The following is a 16,098-nucleotide window of genomic DNA, read 5'->3' on the forward strand; positions in this document are numbered from 1 at the left end:
TTCACATAATCCTATTCTGTGTTGTGTGTGCATGTGACAGCGACATTAATCTGAGACCACATCTGCAGATATTTGTGTCCCAGAAACAAGTGTGTGTTTATTCGAGAAACAGATTTTATTATTCCACCTCCAATTGTGCGTGTGTGTGTGTGTGTGTGTGTGTTTCCCTCGTGTGGCTTATTATCCTCTTTGCAATAAATATAATGTTAGAGATGACAGGGATTTTTGTGATGTGTTGCTGCAGACGCTTTCTGCCAAAATACACCAGGTATGCACCCAGTAAAGTGTGATTTGTGGGACGCTTTGTGAAATATGCTTGAGACGTCTCCTTCAACGGTGGCCTTTTGTGCCGCACAACACTCCGCACTGGATCATCACTGATGGGCTTGTCACCGCAGCCAGTCAACACACTTGATTTATACTGGCTGAATCTCTCTCTCTCTGTCTGTGGCCCCCAAAGTGCAACTGAAGCCGCGCCTTAAATTGATGGCATTTTATGACTGTATGTTAGAGCTCAGGCTGTATTAGATCCAAATTACAGGTAATAAATCCAATCTGAGACGCACATTTGAATGAAAATGAGTCCTGTAGCGCGTTGGGGGCTTCCATCAAATATTCACTTCAGGACTTTTTGCCTGTGATCTGACGAAGGTGAGATCGATGACTTTTGACGATACAGTGAAGCTGCTGCGCAACTCAATCATTGAATTCATTTGGCCCAAGACTTTACATTTATAATGTCAAAAACCAAACAGGTTGGTTATTTCGAAAATATTCATGTTTTTTTACCGTGAACCTGCGATGCACAGGTCGACCGATGTCTTTTCTCCAACATCCAGTGCCAAACTTTGGAAATCAGAGAGACAACATATGATGCTACTTACTGAACAATATGTTAAAATAACTTCATCTGATCAAAATAGAACTAAATTTACAAAAAATTTACATTTAATGAGCATCACCTTAAAAAATAATAAAAAAATAATTTAACGGTAATACAAAATTTAATAATTAATTACATGAAAAAAAGAAACCCTGTCAAATTCAGTTTTGGATGAAAATAATATTATTTAATTAGTGACCTGTCTCACATTAATTAAAAATGACATCATATCTGCAGATTATTCTGTCGTTGTGACTCATTTTATGTCATAAATTTTAATCTCGTGGTTCCATGATAGAAAGTATCTTCTCTGACTTTGTCCTTATAACACGTACGCGTGACGCTAAATGGTGCGTGGCTCTGATGCTCGGTGCTAGCTGGGTTTAGCAGAACAGTTTGAGTCCTGGAAGACTACGTAGAAAAAGGTTACGAATGTTTTTAAAGTGATGTGATGTGACGTCCAACATGTCTGCCAATGTAATATCATCCAAGTGTTTGGCTAATGTCAACCTTTCTCCATTCAAAGTGAATAAGGAACATTTCAGTTGAGTAGTCAGTATGAGTGGGTTGTAAGGATTCGTCGTAGTCCTTATTTTTGAATGCTGAGGTAACTCGGGGTCTGACTTCCTTTTTACCGTACAACACTTGTGGTATTAGTTTTCTTAATTAACAAAGTCGTGGGAACAGTCAGAACTATCGATAACGGACGACATGAGGACACGGCCTCATGTAACGTATGTGGATATTTGTAATTGTGCTGTTGCTCAGTGAACGACTGAATTTAAATAATGAATGAATTAAGGTCGGCAATGGAACTTGGTTTTAATTATGGATGCGCTGATACGATACGGGTCAAAATCACTAAAATGACACTGGCATAAGTACATACTTGAGTTTGTAATATCGGTATCGTATCGGACACAAAAAAGTGGTGTCATGCCATCCCTAGTTTTAATTCCACAACTATAAACTGTTGCTTTGGACACCAAACACTTACAACGATCATGATAATCTGCAGCTGCTGACGTCGCAATTCTGACATTGTCAACAAAGTTGAGTTTGGTTGTGTCAGAGCCAGGTAGGTATTCTTGCAGTTGATGAGGGTTGATTGAAGACAGCTGCAAAGGGGGAGGAGATTTGGCCACACCCACGCGAGGTGGGGGTGGGGAGAGGGGAGTTGGAGGACTGAGAACATCCTGACAATGAGGAACACATTCAAACACATGGGGAGAGCATGCAAACTCCATGCAGAACCCGGGTCTTCTTGCTGCAAAGGCAAGAGTGTTAACCACTACACTAACACATTAAAGGGGTTTCCTTGTTCCTCAGAGGAGGGACAAAGTTCTTTCAGCACTTCCCCTGCGTCCACTTTCCCGTCTTCTTTGTGGCCGATGATCAAAACAGTCCTGTTGCACTAGAACCTTTTGCAGTTATAGCAACTCCTGACTGCCCCTTTGATACCTGCTGTTGTCCTGCCTGCTGAGTAAAGCTGCACGACGACTGACCGGAAATGCCAAACCACACACGTGTCACTAGGCCTGCATGTGTTAGATGTCGCCCCGCCCCAACACACCTGATTGGAATGAACGGCTCGTTATCAGGCCTCTGCAGAGCTTGATGACGAGCTGACCATTTGAATCAGGTGTGTTGGGGCGGGGCGACATCTACCACAAGCAGGGCAGTGTTCCCTGAGGACAAGGGTTGGGAAGGGTTGGACTTGCTTGAGTCCAGTTCCCTAACGATGTCTGTGTCCTGGAAGACTGAGAACCGTAAACGAATACAAAAAAAACTCTAAAAAATACACTCAGCTGGGTAAATCTGTACGGAAAAAAATTTTTTTTTCAGTCTTTTGCCTCGCATGGGTGTTCAAGCTGTGATATGACTACACTAGTAATCAGTTTAAAGACCCATCGCAGCAATATATACTGAATGGAAGCAGACCCCCCCCTCCCTGGAGGCACAAGTATGGGAGCCAGCTGGTGATCAGTGAGTTATTGGCAACCAAATGATTTAAAACTCCTCATTGACCTTTTTTTGTATTTTTTTTGCGAGCTCCCCTCAGACAGCTGACCAAACGACGGCGCTGTGTCGAAAGATAATGAGCGTCTTTATTGACGAGCTTCTCACAGCGCACGTTGGTGTAAATAATGTCCAGGGGACATGGGAATAAAGGTGTGGTCGTCCTCTTTAGAGTTTTACTTGAGGCGGAGGAGGAGGACATTGAGGAGGCCCAGCTGTCAGCTGTTGCTCCCGGCCGCGGTGTAAATGTCTCACGTTCTCGGCGGCGAGAGTCGAGCCACGTCTGTCGGCGCCGCGACGTCGTACCTCTTTCTTCTTTGCCGCCACACGGGCCACATTGTCCGCATGCTTAATCAGGACAAGGGCGTTTATGGGTTGCACATCATCTCATTGGTATAAATATACAATAAAAAAAGAGGAAATGACACCGCCCTGAGGGGACACGTGTTTAATACCAGTTCATTAGATAGACAGCCATTCCGTTTAGCATGCGAGAGCCGGGGCGCCGAGAAACTCCTTGATCCATAAAATCAAATGGAATGGGTTCCCAATTCACAAAAGGCATTTTAGTGGAGTTTGCAGGGGTGTTACGGGATGATGAAAAGTACATTAAATTAAGCTGCTTCTGTTGAGGTGTTACACACACAACAAAGAGAAATATTCAAAATATTCAATACACAGTCTTTTTTGACAGAGATATAATTTGGCTATCGTACTTTAGAAGAAGGGTCTAATATGTGACCTTGTAAAACCTTTTATCCGTGCACTTTAATCATCCCCCCCCTGTTGCTGCCTTAGAGGGATTTTAACCCATACTTTGTTTGATGAAAATCTTAGGCGGTTGAAGATTTCAACATTTCAGCTCAGATTGTGGTCTCTCTCTCTTTCCGAAACATGTCAAATTTGAATATTTCATTGCAACTCAGCATTTGGAAATGTTTCCTTTCTCACCAGGGCCTTTTCTCCATGTTAATTAAATGTGGATTTCAGAGTGGGAAGCAGTGGAAACAAAGCAAATATAGAGATATTTCTTTCTTATCTATCTATTTCGTCTCCTACCTCCTCGTCCTGCAGGGTGTCAGCACTATACATCTCAAGCCTTTAGGGCTGCACTGTCCTCAGATGTGATTGTAAGATGTTGATAGAAACTGCAGCAACCCTGCGAGCATTGAGAGAAAGTGTTGGTCTGCTGTTACTACAGGCAAAAACAATCACACAGGAGCAGCGGATGGTATTTTTCTGAGGGGTGAAAAAAGAAAAAAACGGGAAATAACTCCCGTCGTTGCTTTTCTGCCTCCAGTTTTATTCCATGGTGAACAATTTTCACTCTTCTCTCGAGTAATAATTCAGTGAAATCCCAGTTTTTACTCTTCAGATGACATGCATGTGTGGCCTTTTTTTTTTTATCATGAATCATTTGTGCTCAGGGACCATAATGCATCACATCATTACGGGCTGTGAGCACTTCCTCGCCACTTACACTGTAGTTTTGAAAGTAGCATTTTAAGCAGCAAATAAAGGTCTGCCGTGAAAGCAGAGTCGTCTGCGTATCTCCCCGTCTTCTTTCTTTCTTTCTCTCTGGTTACAGCCATACATTGCTGCTCTGTTTTCATTTAAAAAATGCAGAAATTCCTCTGTGGATGCCCCCTGTCATCCACGTTACCCCAGTGTTTTAGAGCCACAAATACAGAGAAGTTGGAAAATGCTGAGGTCTGAGTTTTGTTTGAAAAACTCTCGGGCTGCATTTTAGTTTGGACGAGCAAAAAAACGAAAGAAGGCGAGACCTTTGGAAACGATGCGGCAGTCACCTGCACAATTGTATCAGCTGTGGCTCGAAATCCTTGTTTTTACTTTTAACGATTGCATTTTTTTTTTGCTTAGTTTAAAAAAGTACAGCAAACAAAATATGACAGAGGAGAGAAACAAGCAATTTTTTTATATAGGCGTATTAGTGTGGACCCAGATGACTCCTGAAAAGAGCTAAAACTTATTTGAAAATGTTGCACCTCTCTCTCTCTCTATCACACACACACACACACACACACACACGCAGACTTAATCAAGGTGATAAAGAGCGTGCAGAATCATATTTGACAAGCATGCATGTGATTAATTAGTCTAATAAGTGTCGCGGTGAGGTCGACACATACTATAGCTGTGATTAGGTTATAGGTGTAAACACATTCATGTATTGTCCTGATTGGGAAAAATTACACAATCTGTATTCAAATTAGGTTTACGTGTTTGGTTTTGTACTTTACCGACCATGTGACCTCCGGTTATTTTACATTTACATCCCATTTTACTGGAAACAACACTGTCATGTTTACAGAATTGGGTAAAATGTGTGTAAAATTGGGTAAAAAGTAAAATCGTTTATCTTCCTCACTTTGAATGGAGCGTGTTTCACGACTGTCATAAAACCATAGCAACGGTAACAGGAAGTTAGTTGCTGCAATATGATCGGACAAATCGGGTTTTCCGGTACAAGCTGGATACAGACAAGAACAATTTTATTGAGACTACTTTTTCCTGGCCTGTGTCTATAAAAATCCATGTGGAAGACTTAGATGAGACAATGTCCATATGGACACACGCAGAACTGGATCTGATCACTTGCAATATGTAACGTGTTGGCCAGGAAGTGGTGGAAACATCTCTCTTTCATGTTGTTCCCATCCTTGATTTCTTTGTACTTGGTTTTGAGGTATTATATGGATTTATTTCAGTATGTCTCTTCTAATATCTTCTGAGCAGGTGAATCCTGTGCTGCGAGTGATGCCGGAGACACTTTGAAATCTTATCTGAGCAACCCGAGACGTTCAGATTGAAACCGATCTGTAAAATCGGACCTCATGTGTTTTGTAGCTGTCCAGACTGCCAAAAAAAACCAAGCTCCATACAATCTGGATGTGCTTGAAGTTCAGATTTGGGCCGCATTAACAGCTAAATCGTTTAAAGTAAAGTGAAGTAAAGTAAAGTAAAGTACACCACTGATATTGGTATCAATAGGAATTTCAGGTTCAAAAAATATAAAAAAAACATCGCATTGGTTTCACTTGGTAGTTTGCAGTGACAGGAGTGTATTGGTTTATTCAGCATGCGCACACCTGCTCACAAACACACACTGTGTAATCAGTGGAGATGATGGAAAACCCCTAAATACACAAAAAAATGACATAATGAAAAAAAAACAGAATACTCAATGAATGTCCTGGAACTCAAAAATAAAAACAAAACCTGAAATTAGGAAACTATTACTCAGACGTTTGATCGTTTGTTGAGTGCACAGAGTATTAATTGGCATCCACCCAAAAAGTCATGATTGTAATGTGTAATCTCTTTTCGCCACGTTCAGTTCTACAAAAAAGAAATCTAATTGCGCCGTCCTCCATTTCACTCACTGTCTAAAGCCGGAGCCAGAATCTTTTAATTCCCGATTTCACGCTGTGCTTTGTGACTCTCGCAGTCAAAATTGTGTTGCTCACAAAGTTTAAATAAGCGTCTTTCATTATTTCTACCTTTCCTTTGCCACGGCTGCTTTGCTGTTTGCTCTGTGTCTCGCTCAGGTGGATAAAAATCCACCTCATTTTCGTTTGCCGTTTTACGATATAAAAGAACACGCCGTAAGTCGAGATGGGTCAGATGTTAAACATCACATTTCAGACGGTGATAAATATGGTTCAGTCAGTCTCTGTAATTATTCGTCATCAAGGAATAAGAAAACAAAAATAGGCACAGACAAAAGAAAGGGAAGTCTCATAAAGTCACGTTATCCATCCGTGTGTCGTGATTCTTTTAATGAACGTGTGATTCCATGAACCAAACAGCTGATAATGATTTACTCTAGGGAAATTCAACAGTAAAACGTTGGATTAAAAATAGAATCAAAATATCAGATTATAGAACGCAAAAACATGCAGAAATGATCATTTACATTTTTTACAGCAGCAGAAACCACAGTGTGGTCCTGCGGTCTTTAAATACCTGGACTTTGAGGGCTAGCACCAGATTGTCTTATCTTTTTTTTTGACTGCCTCCAATTATTTCAACATATTTAAAGTAAAAAAATCCACAAATAGGTACAAAACTGCAGATTCCCCTTCAAATCATCACTTTAGGGCTTCAACAATTCACTGATCTGATCATCGGATTCATCGGTTTGAGCACTTTTTCAACAATTGAAACAAGTTTTCTGATTATTCAGCTTCTTAAATGTGAACATGTTCTGGTTTCTTTGCTCCAAATAAGAAAATAAACCAAATACAACTTTAAAAAAATTTGACGTTTGTGGACAAAACAAGGCATTAGAGAACATCATCATTTCTAGATTTCGTCAACATTTTTACAGACCAAACAAGCACTCGAGTAATGGATAATGAAATTATACTAAACAATATTAACAATTAAGTTATACTTTGATATTATTGACGTTAGTAATAGCAGTGTAAAAGTGAACGTCAGAGATTTAGCCATTCTCTGCCCATTCACGAGAGGAAATAAAGCAAATAAGTGACACATGGAAATTCTGAGTCTGAGCACTGTTGGCACAGAACTGGGTCTGAGGTGAAGGACTTTCTCTTCCAAATCTCAATTTGGAGCCACTCAAGCCTTTGGCTCCACCTCAGACATTCCCTTAAGCAGAAGCCGAACCATTAAGAGCCAAAGAGTGTGTGAAGGGACTGGAGGAGAAGTAGAAATGATGTTACACTGCTAAATGTTCTCCGGGATCTGAACTTAAGATAAGAACTTCATGTTCCCTAAGATTTTCTTGTTATTACATTTAACATTGAAAGGAAATCTCTTGTTATAGTCAATGGCTTTAATTAATCACAGGATTAGGGTTAGCATACAATTTTTTTTAAAAAAAGCACTAAATATGAGCAAACAGAGGCTGTGAAAGTAAATTGTTGTTGTTCTCCACACGACTTGCGATGCAGCAAATTAATTTCCAATCGCAAGGTATGTGAATAAAGCTCTGTCAAATGTGTCAGATCAATTAAACGGCTTCTAAAAATTGCCATCAAATCCGTCCTTGAGTGTTGTTTTTCCGCCTTTTTGTTCAAAGTGTAGGACAAACATCAAAATACACACACATACACACATATATGTATATACAGTATATATATATGTCATAAGGGTGGTGCATATTTTTGTAGGTACTCCAATTTGCTCCAGTTTATTCCATTTTGGCTGTTTTTTTCCATTACTATGTTAAAACATTATAGTGTATACACAGTGTGAGTATAAGAAGTGTCTTATATCCTTTTTTTCTGCACGATATAAGCAATCTGATGGGAAAAAAAAGTCATTTTGGCCGACTATTTAAACATACCTGAGCAAACAGTACTCAAAATATTTCAAATCGGGATTGAATTTGTGAAATTTGTGAAATACGTCACAGTTTCAAAGTTCACTCGGCTCGTTTTTACAGACAAAAAACAAAAAGTAAAGAAAAACACGTCTATTTCGTGACTTCTGCACAATTTTTGCTACTTTATATCACTACTAAAAATGCGATATATAAAATGAATCATAACTTTGAGTCAACAACACGCAGGGAGACGAAAAAAAGCCACATTTTTTAAAGCCCGAGTATATGACCTTTAAGCCCACGCCCCCAGGATGTCCATATAGGAGTTGTGTATTATTCCCACAGTTTAGGGTTAAACTTATTTCGCTGACATTTTCCCACAACCTTTCTTTAGAAAGTGCACCAGTCCCTGTCCTGTTTTTTTTTTAATCACCAATAATGGCGAACACCACATTTGATTGTGTATTTGTTGTCAGCAGACATCACTCGCCCACAAAATCTCCCCACAATGGAGCTGGGATTTGAAGTGAAGCCCCTTTTATATGCAGCCCATTTCATTAATTTCCCCTCCCTTAATGGATGAAATTGATTGGCGAAACCTCTCAAGCTCAGAGCATCAGAGTTATACGACCAAGGCTCGGGAGTCGGGAGGACGAGCAAACATATAGACAGCAGACTAATGCTCGGGTGGTGGTGGTGGTGGTGGCGGGGGGGACCTTTAGCTGGGCTTTAGTGGATGAGCGCAGCCTCCCCGGAGCATGTTTTCACCCACAAAAGTACAAACAATCAATTTGGTCCTCGGAGAAGATGAGGACAGACTGAGGCTTTGCCTTGACCGCCGTCGTTCCTCTCCGAAGACGTTTGTCTTTGCCCCTAAGTGCTCCACTTTGTAGACGTCCTCGCCGCAGCCACAATCAAGTTGTCGTGTTTTGTTTATTTATTTATTTATCTCGCCGCCCACTCGCGGGTGCATCTTGATTCTGGCCCTCGCCGCTCGTCGAGCCTCTAAGTAATTTATGCAAATGTGCAGCTAATACTGTATTTCTTCTCCTCTGCAGGTGTTTGCATCAGATAATTGCTAATGGATGCATGAATATCTTTTACTATTTAATCCGAGTTACAATTCGTGTCTGTGTTTGGCGTCGGGACGAATCGCTTACCACAGGTAGATGTTTGGCTCAGCAAAGGTGTTTGTGGAGATGTGGTCGTATCTTCTCCTTTTGTGGTGCATTTGAAATGTTTTTCTTTTTCTTTTTTCTTTAAAGAAAACAGCGCTTGTCAAATCGCTCCAATGATTCATTTATCCTCGGTTCCCTGTCTTCCGTCTCTTAATGAAGTCGAGAACATAATGAGCTTAACAACAAATGAAGGAGGTTTTTATTTTTGCATCCACATGATTGCATCTGTGTGCTGGTGAGATGCAGTGAAGTGAAGTAAACAGGGGGGAGTCTCAGCGCTCAAATTGATATGCCAGGTTTTTTGGTGTGTGATAATGACCACGATGCATTAGCGAGCCTCCATGGATTTGCGCTATTTTGTCGTCCTGGCTCTTGCCACTTGGTCCAGGTCCACTTTCAGACCACTTTTTTTCTACTCGAGACGCACGTCAGCTGAATAAATGCAGCGATGTCACTTTGATCTTTGACGTTAGATTTTGCTTTTGGTGCAGTTTGAAGACAAGTCCACGCTCTGTGACTTTCAAAGTTGCAAGACAGGCGGCTGCGCAATTTACGCCACGCGACTTTGGCTCGGTCCCATTTCAAGCGTCGCCCCTGCCACTTACATCCACACGCCTCTGTTTAGCTGGTGCGTGCGGAGGCAGAGGGTGTTCTGATACTTGCTGATGTAGCAGGGCAGGGTAAAGTATAAGGGCGGACTTCAGACTTCAAACGGAGATCTTTCAGCCGCGCGTTCACTTCAAACTGAAGGTTTTTTTTTTCAAGGTTAATCGAATCCAGGGAAACTAATGTCGCCGTCATAAAGCCAAGCGTGATCATGAAGTTGTGTGGCTTCACAAATGACAACATTTGATTAGGTGCTGCTGCTGTATAAACACAAATGCTCCCTCAGTCAGGTCTGATAGTATTGCTAGGGTTCAGTGGTATACATGGTTCTAAAAATATAGCAAGGTTTTGTCAGATGTGGTTCAGGTATTATACTGTAATACCTTAAGGCAGAGTTGTCAAATTTGGGGCCCATGGACCAAAGGTTGAACACATTATGTCGCTATTAAAGTCACATTCAACTTCAGACGAGAGAAGAGCCGACTTATTCTTACTGAAATGGAAACACCGGAATTACCTCAATTACGCCACAGTTTGTGCGGAAAAATCCCAACGGATTCTGAACGCTGAGAAGTTGCCCGTCAAAGCCAATGTGTTTTTATTACGGTAACTTGACTCACGCTGTTGCGAATCAGCGTCTTTGTCAACAGAGAGGAGAGAGTTGGAAAAACACCTCTACATAGTTTAAATTTTTCGGCCTGTTTTTTGCACATTGAGACAAAACTCAAACAAATGTTATTTTAAACATGTTTTATACTGTTCAAATTCTAAATTTAACATGCAAAAAAGTGGCGTTTTTCGAAATACAGTTTTTAATACACTATTGTAACATGCAGTGAATTGTAAATAACTGCCAGATATTGAAAAATTATTCTGGAAAAACAGGCAAAAGCACTTAACTCACAGGACATTTTCTGGCCCTTTTATGGTTAAAATAAGCAAAAGACATTTTGCGGGTTAATGTGTACAGTTTGACCATTAATCCATTATTATATTAGTGCTGTCTGTGATCTCTGCCATTGTCTTGGCATTATAATCCTCTCCCTTCTCCCTCTTCTGTGTGATGACCCGGTGATTTAAAGACCCGCTGGTCGCGTGCCAATCAAACTTGTCTGCGACTGCAAAAAAAGGAGCTGAAAATCATGTTGGCGGGTGCTCCCTCCAGGTGCTGCCACCTTTATCGTCCTCATTAATGTCTCATTAATGCCGCAAGGTTCAGTATTTGACATTTGGTTTGAATCAAAACACAGAATCCTGCGCGTTGTAGGTCAACTCTCTCACGTCACCTCAGCTCTGTGACGTGGATCAAACCCATTTCGTTTATTGTTGCGTCTGATTAAGTATTGATAATTACAGTTTCTTCTTCGGGTGTTCTACTTGAACACGGACACTGCCGTTGGATATGCTCACATGCATCACATGAGGGGAGAATCATGTTTTCATACTGAACATACAGGGTTATGTTTCTGTAATGGTTAATACACCGGTTTGTAGAAGCTCTTTAACTGAAATTATATATTTAATGCTAAAATATAATTATCATGTACGGTTTTACAAAAAAAACCCAGAGGAAATAGTAAAACGTATTATTATTTCTTGATTAAGATGTCAAATTATAGTTATTTACTTGCGTTCCTGAATGGAAAATATTTGTTTTGGTGGATAAATATTATGCTTGATTTATTTCTGGCTCAAATTTGGGTCTAAAATGTGAATTTGCTTTGCTATTTGTCAAATAATTAACTATAAAATGTTTAGTTTTCTTGTGGTCTAATAAATTTGTTCAGCACCGCATATGGAAAGGGTGAAAAAGTCGTTTATGGCACTAATTTATACTGTGTGAGTCATTAAGGACGTTTTATAAACTTTTTGTTTGGGCTTGTGTTAGTCTTCTTTTTTCTTCTTCTTATTGTTTGTATTGTTGATGTTGTTAATTAACATGTTGTATAGGCCGTCAAACTTTCCATTAAAAAAGCTGCACAAAATGCATCGTATCTGTGCATTTGAACATAAACGGACTGTTTTTTTTTAATTGATACAAGCTTTTCAAATCCAATAAGACCTCCAGACAGCTGACAGAAAAAAAACATGTCTCATCATAAAAGCCTGTGCATTGGAGAAATTATTTAATTAGTGTTGACACATTCCAGCGTGTCGTCCAACAATTTTGATTCCGTGTTTAGTCTCAGAGGACGGTGAACTGACACGGCTCCGTCCCCGGGAGACGTCTCTTCGTACGGACGTCTTTGCTCTGCAGTGCATTACACAAACGCTTGTGTGTATTCATGAGGATGCAAATGTGCGTCGGTGTCGCGGTGAACTTTCCGGCGCGTGCTAAAAAGTAAATAAAAGCCGAGTTGTGTGTCGGCGCTTCACTCAGCACGAGCCGCTATCACAAAGAGCCTCACATCGTTCACTGTTTTCAACTTTGTCGCTCCCTTGGAAATTAATTTAGATCCTTCACTTGTCCCCCCCCCCCCCGGTAAGGTTCAAAAACAGTGGCAGATCCACATGAAAGTGGCTGCATTTCTCGTATTCTTTTACTAGCACAAAAGAGGCAGCAATCCTGAGGTCTACCCAATTAGACAGAAATAATATTTGTGGGGTGGTGTCCTAATGATGTTTTACCGCGGGGTTTCGTTTGTAGTGTTCTGTCAAAAACCTGCGTGGATGTGCAGCAGCGGCCTATTTCAGTTTATTAACAGCCAAATTACACTTCTGACACTGGTGATTCATAGCTAAATGGCAAAAAATCTTCTGTGCGCCAACACGGTTTCGAGATGCCTCTCATGTTCCACTGAAGCACTTGACATATTTTAGCATTTCACCAAAAAAAGAAAGGAAAGAAAAAAACAACAACAGTAAAACAGACTGGGAATTAGCGAAGAATTCATAGTGGTTAGAGTTTAGGGACATATGGAACACTTTGAAAGAAGCAAATAAATAAAATATCGATTTAATCATTCAAATGTATTGTATTTTATTGTTTGAAAATACACTTGTTTTTTGCGGCCGTGGTTTTTTGTTTGCGATTCTGACCTTGGGGCGGGGCCTAAGGAAGCGGCCTGCTGATTGGCCATAATAGAGCGGCAACTAATGATCATTTTCATAACTGATGGTTATGATTTCTTTGCAAAATGAAGCAATGAAACCAGAAAATATGTACATTTAAGACATTTCAGCTGAAAAATCAAAAAGCTTGTGAATAATCGGTTAATAATCGGTTAATAATCGTTACAGCCCCTACATCCATGTGTGTACCCATGGAATCAGACTTCCAAAATCGATATTTTATGTGCTTTGTGAAAAGTGTGTGAACATATTGACACAAGTCTAATTCCAGGTACATGGATGTCACGATTATTAATCGATTACTAAAATGACTCATTTTTCAGCGCCTTAAATGTGAATATTTGCTGGTTTCATTGCTTCATTTTTACAAAGAAATCATACAAAAGACATCTGACAACGTCGTCATTTCCAGTTCTGACAAACACCATCAACATTTTTCAACATTCTGACATTTTATGGACCCAACAAATCCTCGATTTATCGAGAAAATAACCAACCAGATGAATCAATTATGAAAATAATCATTAGCTGCTGCTCTATATGGACGAGGCATTTGTATGGCAGTAACAGCTGTGCTGCCATGGAGGCTGCTTATCCACACATCGAAACAAATCAATATCTCCCCAAACCACTCCTAATTGTGATTACTTTTATTAAAAAAAAAAGAAAAACCTTCTCTGTGGCCTGATTTAAAAAGAGAGAAATAAAAGTGGGAAATTAAAAAAAAGGAAGCAAGAGAGGAGGAAAAGTGAAAGAAAGAGACGAGAATAGAGTGTTGGGATAAAAGGATGACTAAACCCAACTCCTCCGAGGGTGAGAGCCAATCTGAAAAATGATTGGTTGACTTTCCCGGGGCAAAGCTCTCTTTGCTCACATCAATAAAACATAAACATGAATAAATGCACTGCATTTGGCCTTCCAGGGTCCTTACTTAATTTCATGTATGCAAGTGAGCGATGATGTGCATGGAGAATTGTATTTACCTCCGAGGCTTGAAATAATTCTGGGAGCCATTTTGTGTTTGTTGTTTGTTGCATTTACATAAACGCAAGACTCCGCCATAAACTCGAAGAATTCGGGTTTAATGCCGCTTCATTTGTGTGGCTCTCGCCGTGTGTGCTCTCGCTCTCTCTCTCTCTCGCCGTGTGTGCTCTCTCTCTCTCTCTCTCTGTTTCTCTCTCTCTCTGTTTCTCTCTCTCTCTCTCTCGCAGTGTTTGCATGTATATTAGTTGCTCCCTATTGACTCGCGCCACAGATGCACATCAATATTGTTGAAGACGTCGGGCTTTTTTTGGAGACGTACTCTTGACATATCCACTTAGGGACAAATCATCCAAACAGTCGTCTGCTTAACTAGTGTGTCGGTCCCTGAGGTAGATCCTCACTGACCCAATTCACTGGGTCAGCTTTTGTTAATGAGCCGACGAGCAAACACATTGACAGCTAAGACAACCCCCCCCCAGTGGCAAACACACCTCGGATGCTGCTGAGAAGCTATTTACTGTCACGTTTTACAGTTGGGGGCTATTTTTGCAGGTTATTTTACATCTTTATCTCAAGTTCTTAGCGTCTCTTTCAGTGATTGAGACCCATAAAACGGAGGCTGTCTACTTGTTCACACCGCTAATTTGCTATGCTATTTGAATCCCTTTGGTTTGAAGCGAGCTGCTGATAAAATCGATTCCGCATTCAATTTGCCCTAAAGTATTTATAACGTCTGGAGCCATTGTTGTGAGGAGAAGAGAACTGAGGAGACAAACGATCAACAGTTTGGCAGAGTCTTTCTCTCGTATCTATTTTTCCGAACAGGCAATTAGGCCCAACATCACAGCCATTTAACTAAGTCTGCGCTCCAAATTGATTCAGACTCCAGTGTTGGACCTCGAAGACATGGCGCATTTAGTTATGCAAATGCTTATCTCTCCGTTTGATTGGTTAATTAACCTGCAACACAGATAGTCCCAGCCGTGCACCGTGGCCGTTTGATGGCTAAATTGTGGGTCAATTGGGTTTTTAACATTTTCAAAGCCGACTCAGAGGCATGTCTTTGTTCCTCCAAGTCTTGTGTGGCTTTTCTCGGTTTAATGACTCGCTCCGTCAGGTCCCATAAGGTTAATGTGCTAAAACTCACTGTAATTGAGCTTCTGACCTATCTTTCAGGCTTCAAAAAAAAATAAAAAATTATATTATGCTGCATTTTTGCCGCTTGATTATTAGTGTCTATCATTCTTCTCCGTTCTTTTATCCCCTGCCTCACACTCTTTCTACCCCTTCCTTCTCTACACAGAGTTATGAGCATTCCCATGGGAAGTCATTTATAATGCCGTTGGAGTGACAATAATGCGTTTGCACACCATTTCACTCTGCCCCCATGTGCCTTGGCAGGTTTTTTATGGTCCACATTTCTTTTTTTTCCCTCAGAGACACATCGTCCAACCGTTCGTCACATGTAACACGCAAAGGCGGCCGGACCAACAGGAGCTGGACGTCTCCCAAAATGTAAACTAATACGTCTAAGAGCGGCGCGTGAGATTAACGTTTGTTGGTGCTTCTGCAGCAATTTATTTGTTTTACTTATTGCACATTAGAGGGAGAGAAATAAATGTGAATACATAAAAATATAGTACTAAAAATACTAGAGGAAGAAAAGAAATGAGTGGGAGGAACCAAAACAGGGCTGTACCCTTTTATACCATAAAACACTTAATTAAATTAGCGTAAAATACACAAGTAGACTCAAGAAAATAAAATAATAACTCGAATGTCCACGAAAGACAGCATATTTTTAGTATTAGTTATTTATGTAGTACTTTCACAGGATTTCACATAATCGATGAAAGCAACCGACATATGGCTGGTAATATATCATTAAAAACATCAATGAAGATGTTAAGAAGTGAGGAAATATGATGGTGAAGACAGCACTGAATCACTTTAAAATGATTTTATTGTGGTGGAATATCTGATATGATAGATGGTTCTAAGTCATTGGAATCTAATGCAAAATATGGGAATGGTTCTTAAAA

The 16,098-nt window shown here is 40.3% G+C and overlaps 1 protein-coding gene across 1 annotated transcript in view; it reads left to right on the forward strand.

Annotated features, from left to right (window-relative positions):
* Positions 1-16,098, forward strand: part of sorcs3b (sortilin related VPS10 domain containing receptor 3b) — a 60,495-nt gene that overhangs the window by 1,695 nt on the left and 42,702 nt on the right. The gene's annotated exons all lie outside the window — the stretch shown is intronic.

The sequence above is a fragment of the Solea senegalensis genome, linkage group LG15 (genome assembly GCF_019176455.1).
Source record: "Solea senegalensis isolate Sse05_10M linkage group LG15, IFAPA_SoseM_1, whole genome shotgun sequence".
NCBI lineage: Eukaryota > Metazoa > Chordata > Actinopteri > Pleuronectiformes > Soleidae > Solea > Solea senegalensis.